At 38.2% G+C, this 14,494-nt stretch overlaps 1 non-coding gene across 1 annotated transcript; it reads left to right on the top strand.

Moving 5' to 3' along the window:
• The first annotated feature begins 664 nt into the window (after nt 1-664).
• On the top strand, nt 665-771 carry LOC121211980 (small nucleolar RNA R71). Its single transcript, XR_005907193.1, has one exon. It is a non-coding gene; the product is annotated as a small nucleolar RNA R71 (small nucleolar RNA).
• The last annotated feature ends 13,723 nt before the right edge of the window (nt 772-14,494 follow it).

The following is a 14,494-nucleotide window of genomic DNA, read 5'->3' as shown; positions in this document are numbered from 1 at the left end:
TTTGGACAGCTGGCCTATCTCAGTTTTGAGTCCTTGGATCGATGCTTGTTGATTCTTAAGTGCAGTCTCGGTATTTTGAAAACGGGTTTCTGACACAGAGATGAATTTAGAGAGCATCTCTTCAAGGTTTGGCTTCTTCTCTTGGTGATAAGGTGGTTGTTGAAAACCCTGAGGATTTTGTGGCTTTTGATTCCCTTGACTGCCCTAGGAAAAATTTGGGTGGTTCCTCCAACCTGCATTATAGGTATTACTATATGGGTTATTTTGAGATCTAAAGTTATTATTACCCATATAGTTGACTTGTTCTTCTTCAGTTGTAGGATTGAAGGATTGGTATTCTGTATGCACACCTCCTCCGCTTGAGTCACACCTCATTACTGGATGTACCTACGTAGAACCAAGAAAACTATCAATCTTTTTATTGAGAAGTTCTACCTGATTAGAGAGCATGGTGACTGAATCGATGTTATAAACGCTGGCTGTTTTTGTTAGCTTAGTCCTCATGACTTGCCACTGATAGTTGTTCAGCGACATCTCCTCTATGAATTCGTAGGCATCTTCTGGTGTTTTATTGTTGATAGTTCCGCCAGCAGCAGTGCCAATCATTTGTCTTGTCGAGGGATTCACACCATTGTAGAACGTTTGAACTTGCAACCATAGAGGTAACCCATGGTGAGGGCACCTTCTCAATAGATCCTTGTATCTCTCCCATGCATCGTAAAGTGTTTCTAAGTCCATCTGCACAAAAGAAGAGATATCATTGCGTAATTTAGCCATTTTAGCCGGTAGAAAATATTTTAGTAAAAATTTCTCGGTCATTTGCTCCCAAGTAGTGATAGATCCTCGTGGTAATGAGTTTAACCACTGTTTAGCTTTGTTTCTCAGTGGGAAGGGAAATAACCGAAGACGGATGGCATCATCAGAAACACCATTGATTTTGAAGGTATCGCAAAATTCCAGGAAATTTGCTAAGTGAGTGTTGGGATCTTTATCCTACAAGCCATCAAATTGAACAAACTGTTGTATCATCTAAATAGTGTTAGGTTTTAATTCAAAATTATTCGCAGCAATAGTAGGTCTAACTATACTTGATTCAGTTCCTGTTAAAGAGGGTTTAGCATAGTCATACATAGTTCGTGGAGCAGGATTTTGATTAGCTGCAATTGCAGGAGGCAGTTGATTGTCTTGGTTTTTAGCCATCTCATCGGTTGGAGGTTGAGCATTATCTTCTTATTCATTTTCTGTGTATTGTAAACTACGCCTTATTTCTCTTTGATTTCTACGAACTATTCGATCGATTTCTTCGTCAAAAAGTAAAGGTCCTGACGGGTTTCTTCTAGTCATAAACTATAAAAACATGCCAAGAGAAAGAAAAAGTAAATTCATAAATAAGAAAAGAAAATAAAATTGCAAGAAAAATAAATGGCTACAGTAATAAAAATTTAGTGTTCCTAACATTTTAGTTCCCTGGCAACGGCGCCAAAAACTTGATCGCAATGATTCGTAACAAGTAATAAATATTTATAATGAAGATCAAACCTAGACTAACTATTATCACGACGAAAAGGCAAGCGCATCTATCGAACAATAGTATAGTAATGGCAAGATCAAGATATCGTACTCAAGGGAACCAAAAGTACTAGTAATAATTATCATTTTATTATCTAGCCTAGGAATAAAAAGGTTTGTTTTAATTAACTAATTATTTAAACTAAGAACGCACAAAGAAAATAATTGGGGAATTGCTTTTGGGAAAATCGATTGACTTGAGACAATACCTAAGGAAAAATCCACCTAGACTTTACTTGTTGTTCTGGCTCCGAATCGGACGATTTATTCATTCAACTTGTTTCATAGAGATCCCTAAGTTATGTTATTATCTCTATTCAAGACTAATAACGTCTAATCCCTAAATTGAATAACTGAGACTTTTCTCTAATTAACGCTCTAAGGTTGCATTAACTCGATCCATGGATCCCCTTATTAGGTTTCACCCTAATCCGAAAAATCTTGTCAGCCTATTTCTAGGCGCGCAATCAACTCCGCTTAATTATGGCAAATATACTTTTAGACAGGGTCTATTCCTCCTCTAAATAAGAGCGTGTCTTGAATCAATATCCTGAGATATCAAAACAAGAATTAAGAACACATAATTAAGAACAAGTTAAATATTTATCATACGATTCAAAAAATAATAACAAGATTCATCTTAGGTTTCATTCCTCTTAGGTATTTAGGGGATTTAGTTCATAACTAAATAAGAAAACATCTCAGTAGAATAAAGAATACAAAACCTAAAGAAAACCCAAAACTCCTGAAGGGAAATTGAGGAGAGATCTTCAGTCTTGATGATGAATCCGACTTTTGAGATGGATCAATCGGCTTCCTTAGGGTAATTCCTTACCCCTCTTCTCTGTCTATCTTTTTCTCCTCCTCTAGTGCGTATTTATAGGCTTTGGAATGCCTTGAAACCCTCCAAAGCGGCCTTTTCTGAATTGGACTTAACTTGGGCTCAGCAGGGACACGCTCGTGTGATACGGCCGTGTGACGTAATTTCCAGGCCGTGTTCGATCCGTTAAATTGTACACGGCCATGAGGGTCAATGGCCAGGCCGTGTGAATTGTGAAAGCCTTGGTCGACACCCTCGAAAGACATGGGCGTGTGAGCTGCCCGTGTGGCAAGGCTTAAGCCATGTCATCTTCTCGATTTGGTCCGTTTTGTCCCTTTTTGGCTCGTTTTTGGTTCCTCTTGACTCTTGGTGCTCCCCTGAGTACAAAACATGAAATTAAAGCATTAGGAGCATCGAGTTCACCAATTCTAATGAGAAATCATCTATAAAATGCATTAAACATGGGGTAAAAATATGTATAATTTGTCGTTTATCATTTATAGGCATATATTCATCACTCAAACTTTCACATTACATCCATATACAACTACAAGGCCAAATATACTTCTCATATTAACACATGTACTACCAAAACTTCATGTATCCTTTTTCATCACGTATCAAGAAATCAATTCACCCTATTTACAAATAGGAAATCAACTATCACGTACCTGATCGTTTTAGTTCATTTAATGTATTCAATTACCACATTAGAAATAAATCTTTTAGGCATAAACTTATAATAATACACCGGCATAAAGCCTGCTAGGCCTAAGCCTGCTAGACTCAAAGTCTGATTTTATACACCGACTGTAACACCCCTCACCCGTACCCAACGTCGGGATAGGGTTCGAGGCATTATCAGGACTTTACATTTTGGAACGTACCAAATTGGGTCACCAAGTTTTACTCAAATTTTAAGTTTTTCATCCATGAACAACTCGTCTCTTATATAGGCCTTTGAGGCCTATAACATACCTAGATGAAGTGCGGAACAAATTCGAGTACGTTCGATAAACCTTGGGCTCCTTAGGGAATTTATCCTTATCATAAATTGTCATAAGCCCGTGTAGGTGGACCGTATGGACTCACACGCCCGTGTGACTTGGGGCACGCTCATGCCCTTCAGCCGTGGGCAACACTAACTTATCAACACGACCATGGTACACACCCGTGTTGCCTGCCAGTAGACGACACTATCTCTTTAACACAGCCATGGTGCACGCCCGTGTGGCCTACCCATGTACAAATTTGAGCTAAAATTTTAAATGCAGGGTACACACGGCCATAGCCCATGCACATGGGAGGGAACCATGTGTCACACACGGCCTAGATAGACACCCATGTGTGTAACCATGTTGACTCTAATAGGCTATTTTCCAAACCTTTAGTCACCCCTTTCTACTTCTTGTGCTTAGTGGTTACCAAAATCAAAGTAAAACACAATTATACACTTGTAAATAATCTTAATTAAACTAGATGTATAGAAACCTCATATCATTGGTTTCATACATAATAGGTTATTTCCTACTTAGTTTTTATGGGTTCCCATGTCACTTTAATTCATCCGAAATTGGCTCGCTCATGTAACTCATTGCCAATTGGTAACGACCCATCATTTGGAAATAAAACGATGCATAAATTCGTAGGTCATAGCCTACTTCAATTAAGCCAATTTTTGTGGCCATACACAAAGAGATAAACATATTTTTACATGCCTTCATTTGGCAAACCAAATGACACATATAACAAAATATTCAAAAATACTATACATGCCATTGAAGAAAACAAACGAAGTCTTTCTACCAAAGCTTGTCTAGTTGATAGTGTGTTGACTCTCCAATCGTCATCCAATCCTTTCGAGTCCTCGAGCTTTGTGAGACAGGAAAAAAGAGAGGGGTAAGCATTTACATGCTTAGTAAGGTCGAATAATCGAAAAGTAACTTACCGACTAAATAGCATACATCCATATTTAAATCATGAAATCATCAATTATGAAACAATTCCCTATCACATGCACTCAATCAATGAGTTAGTTACGTAACAAAGCATCATGTAATTTATATAGATGAGCTCATCATTCATCATCTTATTGACATACATCATATTAATCCCGTTGAGTTTCTAGGAAATCTCGATGGAATACCCATTATCCGTCGATTCTCACGAATGATCATTTCACATATATGCACTCCCGCGAACCTCACATCTCATGGCAGGATTACCAGTCCAGGCTAAATCCCCCATATCATGAACTCATAAGGTAATGTTGGGATTACCAGTCTAGGCTAAATCCCTTATAACGACAAACACCCTTAATGAGCTTAGAACTGAATTACCAGTCCAGGCTAAATTCAGACCCTAATCGGATTACCCGTCCGGGTTAAATCCATAATGCACACATATTCTTCGGGAGGCTTGATCATTCATGGAACACCCGTCCGGGCTAGATCCTTTTCATACTTGAGATCACGAATTCCCCGTTCAGGCTAAATCCTTACTGCAACACATGCAGGATCTCTTTATACATATCAATGAGGGTTTATCCATCAAATTCCCTCTGTCAACCTCATCCGAGACATTTTTCACATGTTACCATCAAATATACATTTCTATGATATTTCATGCTAATAATAAATGCAACCATTATGTATTCATAAATCATTCAATTATGCATATTAGGGGTTTACTTTACGTTATCCGAACTGACCTGGTATTCTTTTCGGAGTTGTGTTTCGGTTATTCTGAAACCTTGCGTTTACCTCGATCGACCTCCGGAATTTGTTCCTTGGGGTCTATAACAACACAATTTAACTCATTAATACACTACATTATACATTTCAAGTTTATTATCTACCCTTGGTCCAAATAACCGTTTTCCCCTAACCTTTCACATTTTTACGATTTAGTCCCTAGGCTCGTATAATGAAACACATGCACTTTCTATCTTACCCAAGCCTAGCGGAACACATTTTTCCTTCTTATGGTAGCCTACATTTTCCCTTATTTTCTCATTTCTACCACACATTTACATCTTTTACAAAATAGTCCCTATAAGGGTTTTTCATGAAAATCAACTAGGAAAATATGTTTAATACACAATCATCTTTCATATTCCTCCATAATCCATCAAAATACAAGCAAATCATGCATAGTTAAATTTTTAAACATGAACCCTAGCATGAAATATGGGTAGAAATGGAGAGAGCAAGCTACCGGGATTTCAAAAATATAAAGAGCATGAAAAATGGGGCTTGGGAACACTTACTATTGAGCTTGGGAAGCTTGAAAACCCTAGCTATGGAAACCCTTGAAGCTTCGGCTGAACAAGGAAGAGAATGGGCTGATTTTGGTTCATTTTTTTCCCATTTAATTTCATTAAAACACCAATGATCAAAATGCCCTTAAGCCCTTTTCTTAAAATTCCATCCATGCAAGCCCATTTTTGTCCAAAAACTTAGAATTTGGGCAAATTGCTCTCCAAGACCTTCTAATTCATAACCCAAAGCAATTTCATACAAATCACTTCTAGAAATCAAGTTCTGCAATTTCATACAAATTACTTCTAGAAATCAAGTTTTGTAATTTATTCAATTTAGTCCCTAATTTCCAATTGAACACCTTAAAGAATTTCTTCATGAAACTTTAACACATGCATATACTCATATTCTAGGCCTCATAATAATCATAAAGTAAATATTTAGATGTCGAATTTGTGGTCCCGAAACCACCATTCCGACTAGGCCCTATTTCAGGATGTTACATTTCTCCCCCCTTAGGGACTTTCGTCCTCGAAAGTCTTACCAGAAAACAGATTCGAATATTGACTTCTCATGGTTTCTTTCGGCTCCCATGTAGCCTCTTCTACACCATGTCGATGCCATAAAAATTTCACTAGAGCCATGTCTTTATTTCTCAATTGTTTAACTTCACGAGCCAATATCTTAACCGGTACCTCTCCATAAGTCATGTCCGGTCGAATTTCAATCTCAATCGGTGAAATTACATGGGAGGGGTCTGATTGGTATCTCCTTAAAATGGATACATGGAACACGTCATGAATCTTTTCCAGTTCGGGTAGCATTGCCAAATGATAGGCTAACAGTCTAACTCTTTCGGTGATCTCGTACGGTCTGATAAATCGTGGACTCAGTTTACCTTTCCGACCAAATCTCAATACCTTTTTCCATGGAGATACTTTCAAGAATACTCTATCTCCAACTTGAAACTCAATTTTCTTCCTTTTCATATCAGCATAAGACTTTTGCCTATCTGATGTCGCTTTTAAACAATCCCGTATCACTTTTAACTTTTTGTTCAGTTTCTTTAATCAGATCAACTCCTTGAATCCAATTTTCCTTGAGTTCTGTCTAGTACAATAGAGTTCAACACTTCCTACCATACAAGGCCTCATAAGGAGCCATTTTCAAACTTGTTTGGAAACTATTGTTGTAGGAAAATTCTACCAATGGTAGGTATTTTTCCCAGCTACCCTGAAATTCGAGGATTCAACAACGCAACATGTCTTTCAGAATCTGAATCATCCGTTCAGACCGACCATCGGTCTGAGGGTGAAAAGCTGTGCTAAAGCTAAACTTTGTACCCAAGGCTTCTTGTAACTTCTTCTAGAATCTCGAAGTGAACCTCAGGTCTCTATCCGAAATAATCGACAGTGGTACTCCGTGCAATCTTACTATCTCAGAAATGTACAAATCAGCCAATCTATCAAGAGAATAATCCGTCCTTACTGGGATGAAATGAGCCGACTTTTTGAATTTGTCCACTATAACCCATATGGCATATTTCTTTTTCGGAGTTAAAGGTAATCCCATCACGAAGTCCATGGTAACTTTGTCCCAATTCCATTCGGGGACTAGTACAGGCTGTAACAAACCTAAAGGCACTTGATGTTCAACTTTAACTTGCTGACATACCAAGCATTTTGATACAAATTCAGAGACATCTCTTTTCATGTCGTTCCACCAGTACATCTTCTTTAAATCATTGTACATCTTGGTACTTCTCAGGTGAACAGACAGACGACTGTTATGTGTTTCTTGCAAAATCTTTCGAATAAGTTCATTGTCTTTGGGTACACAAACCCTATCTCTAAACATTAAACATCCATCAAGACTAATTCGGAAATCTGACTCAACACCAGATTCACATTGAGTGCTTTTTGCTTGCAAGTCATCATCATTAAGCTGAGCATCATGAATTTCCTGTAGAAATGTTGGCCTAGCGTCCAGTTCGGCCAGAACTATATCATCATCAAGCAATGTCAAACGAGTATCCATGGCTCTCAAAGCATACAGGGATTTTCTACTCAATACATCGGCGACCACATTCGCCTTTCCAGGGTGATAGTCGATAATCAGATCATAATCCTTAATTAATTCTAACCATCTCTGCTATCTCAAATTTAATTCTTTCTAAGTCATCAAGTATTTCAAACTCTTGTGGTCCGTGAATATATGGCAAGTCTCGCCATACAAATAATGCCTCTAAATTTTCGAGGCAAAAACAATAGCAGCAAGCTTTAGGTCATGGGTTGGATAATTCTTCTCGTGAGGCTTCAATTGCCGTGAAACATAGGCTATCACCTTGCCATCTTGCATAAGTACACAACCTAATCCATTTAAGGATGCATCACTGTAGACCACAAGCTCTTTTCCCAGTTTAGGTAGCACTAAAACAGGAGCTTCGGTCAACAATGTCTTTAACTTCTTAAAACTTTGCTGACACTTCTCTGTCCATTCAAACTTAACGTCTTTCTATAGCAGCTTCGTCATCGGAGTCGCTATCATGGAAAATCCTTTTACAAACCTTCGATAGTAACCAGCTAAGCCCAAAAAGCTTCTAACCTCGGTTACATTCTTAGGCGATTTCTATTCAATAATTGTAGAAATCTTACTTGGATCAACTCGGATGCCTTCACCCGAAACTATATGACCCAAAAATCCAACTTCCTAGAGCCAAAACTCACTCTTGCTAAACTTAGCATACAGTTGCTTTTCCTGCAAGGTCTGCAACACAATTCTCAGGTGTTTCAAAAGCACTGTCTCATCTTGAGAGTAGATTAAAATGTCGTCAATAAATACAACGACAAACTTATCCAAATATGGCCGAAAGATCTTATTCATTAGATCCATAAACACAGCTGGTGCATTCGTTAGCCCAAATGGCATGACAAGAAATTCATAATGGCTATACCTCAGTCTAAAAGTTGTCTTGGGTACATCCGAGTCTTTAACTCGCAGCTGATAATAGCTAGACCTCAAGTGTATCTTGGAGAATACGGTGGCTCCTCTCAACTGGTCAAACAAATCCTCGATCCTTGGCAGAGGATACTTATTCTTGATATTCACCTTGTTTAGTTGTCGATAATCGATACAAAACCTCATTGAACCATCTTTCTTCTTTACAAACAACATGGGGCACCCCAAGGTGAAAAAATTAGCCTAGCAAATCCTTTATCCGTCAGCTCTTGCAACTGTGCTTTTAACTCATTTAGCTCGGTAGGTGCCATTCTGTATGGGGCAATAGAAATGGGAGTCCTCCTTGGCACCAATTCAATACCAAACTCTATCTCCCTTTCAGGAGGTAATCCAGGTAATTCCTCTAGAAACACATCTAGGTAGTCACATACTATCAGTATGGACTCGATTTCAGCTCCGTTTCTTTAGTGTTCTGTATAAATGAAAGGTAGGCTTTATATCCTTTCCTCATATATCTCTGGGAAACCATTGCCGTGATTACAACCAGCGACGAACCCAATTCTCTTGATTCGACCCATAGAATCTTACCATCCGGGCATTTTAACTTGATTACTTACTACCACAAGCCACTGTTACATCATGAAGGCTAACCAATCCATACTAAGTATTACATCAAATTCATCAAATGGTAACAACATAAGGTTAGCTGGGAAACAACGACCTTGAATCGTGAAAGGACAATTCTTACAGACTTTATCAACTAGAACTGATTCGCCTAGTGGGTTCAACACTTTAATAATATCTTCCGTATGTTCAATAGGCATGTTCATACTAGACACCAATCTCATGCAGATATATGAATGCGTCGACCCCGGGTCAATTAAAGCAACAACACTTACATTATAAAGAGAGAAAGTACCCGTAATAACATCAGGAGCAGCGGCTTCCCCTCGAGCATGTATCGTATACGTTCTTGTTGGGGCTCGAACCTATGATTTTGTAATGTCTTTAGTCACGACTCGACTGCCACTAGCACTCCCAAGGTATCTCGGAGGTCTACCTCTTAGAATGGGGGCACTCGACTTCAGAGCTATTTTCCCTTCTTTTTCGGCTCATTCCGGGCAGTCTCTAAGAAAGTGATCAAGAGAACCACATCTGAAACACGTACCGGTCTTCATTCGACACTCTCCGAAGTAAAATTTTTTACAGCTCTTACACTTCATTTTTTGATCATCTACACTCCCCACACTAATCACCATCGGGGAGGAAGACTTTTGACCTCGTCATTTAGAGCTTTTCGATCTACCCAAATATTCCACTGACAGAGTGGAGCGTTCATGCAAGCTCCTAGCTTTCTTCGTGGAGAACGAGAGTGTTTTACCGCTAGACCTCTTGCTCGCAACTCGAGCCTCTCTCTTAGCTTGTTTTCATTTATTATTAAGTTCCTCGGCCTTCTTGGCTCGATCAGCCAATGCGGAACACTCCCGTATTTCCAAGATCCCAATCAACAACTTGATATCCTCATTCAGACCTTCCTCGAAGCGTTTACTCATTTTTGATTCATTTTGGACCCATTCAGTTGCATACTGACTTAGTCGTACAAACTCTCTCTCGTATTTTGCTATAGTCTTGTTCCCTTGTTTGAGTTCCAGGAACTCCTTTTGCTTCGAGTCCAAAAAGCATTGGCTAATATATTTCTTCCTAAACTCTGCTTGGAAGAAATCCCAAGTACTATTTTCTTTCAGCACTACCAAGGATACGATCTTCCACCAATTGTATGCAGTGTCCTTCAAAAGGGACAGAGCACACTTCAAACATTCCTCGAGTGTGCATGACAAATCATCTAGCACCCGTGTAGTACTTTCAAGCTAGAACTCGGCTCTTTCACCGTCATCATCAACTTTAGCTCTAAATTCCTCAGCCCCATACTTTCTAAGCTTATCTACAAGGGCTTTACTGACTCTCACCGGTGCCATACCTCGTGGTACATCCTTATCGGGTTGGTTAGGGGGCGGGAGATGTCTTGGTATATTGGGGCGATTTCTCAGATAATCCCTAAACCATTCATCCATCATATCAAAGAAGGCAGCTCGGGCCTCTTCTCGGCTTTCTAACATCAGCCTTCTACTACTACTAGGTACAGCTTGCTGTACGAAAGCTGGAGCATGGCCCTCGGCTCCCTCTGACTTATCTTATGCTTGATTGGAAGACATTCACTATATTCAAAACAGTTTAAACAATTAGCAGACGTCACACTATCAACATTCGAATAATGGGATGTATAGCAAACTTTAACATCATCTACGGTAGTCTTAGAACTGACTAAACTATAACTCTGATACCAATAAATATAACACCCCTCACCCATACCCGACGCCAAGATACGGTTCGAGGCATTACCAGGACTTTACATTTTGAAACGTACCAAATTGGGTCACCAACGTTCACTCAAATTTTAAGTTTTTCATCCATGAACAACTCGTCTCTTATATAGGCCTTCGAGGACTATAACATACCTAGAGGCAGTGCGGAACAAATTCGGGTACGTTCGATAAACGTTGGGCTCCTTAAGAAATTTTTCCCAATCATAAAGTGTCACACACCCGTGTGACTTGGGGCACGCTCATGCCCTTTAGCCGTGGGTAACAGTGACTTATCAACACGGCCATGGCACACACTCGTGTTGCCTACCCGTGGACGACACTGTCTTTTTAACACAGCCATGGTGTACGCCCGTGTGGCCTACCCGTGTACAACTTTGAGCTAAAATTTTAAGTGCAGGGGACACACGACCATAGCACACGTCTATGCAAGGGAATCGTGTGTCACACACGGCCTAGACACACATCCGTGTGTCTAACCATGTGGACTTTAATAGGCTATTTTCCAAACCTTTAGTCACCGCTTTCTACTTCTTGTGCTTAGTGGTTACCAAAATCAAATTAAAACACAACTATACACTTGTAAATAATCTTAATTAAACTAGATGTATGGAAACCTCATATCATTGGTTTCATACATGATAGGTTATTTCCCACTTAGTGTTTATGGGTTCCCATGTCACTTTAATTCATCCGAAATTGGTTCGTTCATATAACTCATTGCCAAGTGGTAACGACCCATATTTGTAAATAAAACCATGCATAAAGTCGTAGGTCATAGCTTACTTCAATTAAGTCAATTTTTGTGGCCATAAACAAAGAGATAATCATATTTTTACATGCCTTCATTTGGAAAATCAAATGACAAATATAACAAAATATTCAAAAATACTATACATGCCATTGAAGAAAACAAACGAAGTCTTTATACCAAAGCTTGTCTAGTTGATAGTGTGTTTACTCTCCAATCGTCTTCCAATCCTTTCGAGTCCTCGAGCTTTGTGAGACGGGGAAAAAGAGAGGGGTAGGAATTTAGATGCTTAGTAAGCTCGAATAACAGGAAAGCAAACTTACCGAGTAATTAGCATATATCCATATTTAAATCATGAAATTATCAATTATGAAACGATTCCCTATCACATGCACTCAATCAATGAATTAGTTACGTAGCAAAGCATCATGTAATTTATGTAGATGAGCTCATCATTCATCATCTTATTGAAATAAATCATATTAATCCCGTTGAGTTTCTAGGAAATCTCGATGGAATACCCATTATCTGTCAATTCTTACGAATGATCATTTCACATATATGCACTCCCGCGAACCTCACATCTCATGGCAGGATTACCAGTCTCGGCTAAATCCCCCATATCATGAACTTATATGGTGATGTTGGGATTACCAGTGTAGGCGAAATCCCTTATAACAACAAACACCCTTAATGAGATCGGATCTGAATTACAGTCTAGGCTAAATTCAAACCCTAATTGGATTACCCGTCCGGGTTAAATCCATAATGCACACATATTCTTCGGGAGGCTTGATCATTCAAGGAACACCCGTCCGGGCTAGATCCTTTTCATACTTGAGATCATGAATTACCCATTCGGGCTAAATCCTTACTGCAACACATGCAAGATCTCTTTATACATATCAATGAGGGTTTATCCATCGAATTCCCTCTATCAACCTCATCTGAGACATTTTTCACATGTTACCATCAAATATGCATTTCTATGATATTTCATGCTAATAATAAATGCAATCATCATGCATAAAATCATTCAATTATGCATATTAGGGGTTTACTTTAAGTTATCCGAACTTACCTGGTATTCTTTTCGGAGTTGTGTTTCGGTTATTCCGAAACCTTGCGTTTACCTCGATCGACCTCTGGAATTTGTTCCTCGGGGTCTATAACAACAAAACTTAACTTATTAATACACTACATTATACATTTCAAGTTTAATATCTACCCCGGTCCAAATAACCGTTTTGCCCCTAACCTTTCACATTTTTACGATTTAGACCCTAGGCTCGTATAATGAAACACATGCACTTTCTATCTTACCCAAGCCTAGCCGAACACATTTTTCCTTCTTATGGTAGCCTGCATTGTCCATTATTTTCTCATTTCTACCACACATTTACATCTTTTACAAAATAGTCCCTATAAGGGTTTTTCATGAAAATCAACTAGGAAAAGATGTTTAATACACATTCATCTTTCATATTCCTCCATAATCCATCAAAATACAAGCAACTCATGCATGGGTAAATTTTTAAACATGAACCCTAGCATGAAATATGGGTAAAAATGGAGAGAGCAAGCTACCGGGATTTCAAAAATACAAAGAGCATGAAAAACGGGGCTTGGGAACACTTACTATTGAGCTTGGAAAGCTTGAAAACCCTAGCTATGGAAACCCTTGAAGTTTCGGCTGGACAAGGAAGAGAATAGGCTGATTTTGGTTCATTTTTTTCCCATTTAATTTCATTAAAATACCAAATGACCAAAATGCCCTTAAGCCATTTTTTTAAAATTCCATCCATGCAAGCCCCTTTTTGTCCAAAAACTTAGAATTTGGGCAAATTGCTCTCCAATACCTTCTAGTTCCTAACCCAAAGCAATTTCATGCAAATTACTTCTAGAAATCAAGTTTTGCAATTTATTCAAGTTAGTCCCTAATTTCCAATTAACACCTTACTTAAAGAATTTCTTCATGAAACTTTAACACATGCATATACTCATATTCTAGGCCTCATAATAATCATAAAGTAAATATTTAGATGTCAAATTTGTGGTCCCGAAACCACCATTCCGACTAGGCCCTATTTCAAAATGTTGCACCGACAATAAGCCTGCTAGGCATAAGCCCGATTGAATTCACCAGCGCAAGGCTTACTAGGCTCAAATCCCAAATATCACTATTATAAAGCTATCTCATAACAATTCATATATAAAAAATTCCAGATATTCCATATAGTTCATACGGACTTTCAAACATTATAACTCAGTCGGATTAAACTCAAATATATTATTTCCATGCTTAATCATAATCGGCTAACTCTACTATAAATCTATGAATTCCAAATCAACATATTAACTCATACATAATTAGAATTAAAGATATCTATTTTCTTATAAACTTACCTCAAACAATGAAAAATCGGTACGGATCGGCTAGTTGACAACTTTAGTTTTCCCTCGATTTAAATCTGATTTTCTCTTTTCTTGATCTAAATTAATATAAATTAAACTTATTAAATCAAATATTCAACCAAATTCATCCAAAAACACACAAATGGGAAAATTACACTTTTACCCCTGATATTTCACATTGTTCACAATTTAGTCCCTATTGCATAAAACACAAAATATGCAAAATCTCACAACAACATAGTTAGGCTGAATTTTCTTTATACTCATACTAGTCCATATATTTCATTTGTTTCACATTTTATTCCTTAATTTATTATTTTTATAATTTAGCCCTAATTAC

The sequence above is a fragment of the Gossypium hirsutum genome, chromosome A12 (genome assembly GCF_007990345.1).
Source record: "Gossypium hirsutum isolate 1008001.06 chromosome A12, Gossypium_hirsutum_v2.1, whole genome shotgun sequence".
In the NCBI taxonomy this organism is placed as follows: domain Eukaryota; kingdom Viridiplantae; phylum Streptophyta; class Magnoliopsida; order Malvales; family Malvaceae; genus Gossypium; species Gossypium hirsutum.
The sequence above is the reverse complement of the archived record's forward strand: the minus strand, read 5'-3'. Positions and strand labels throughout refer to the sequence as shown.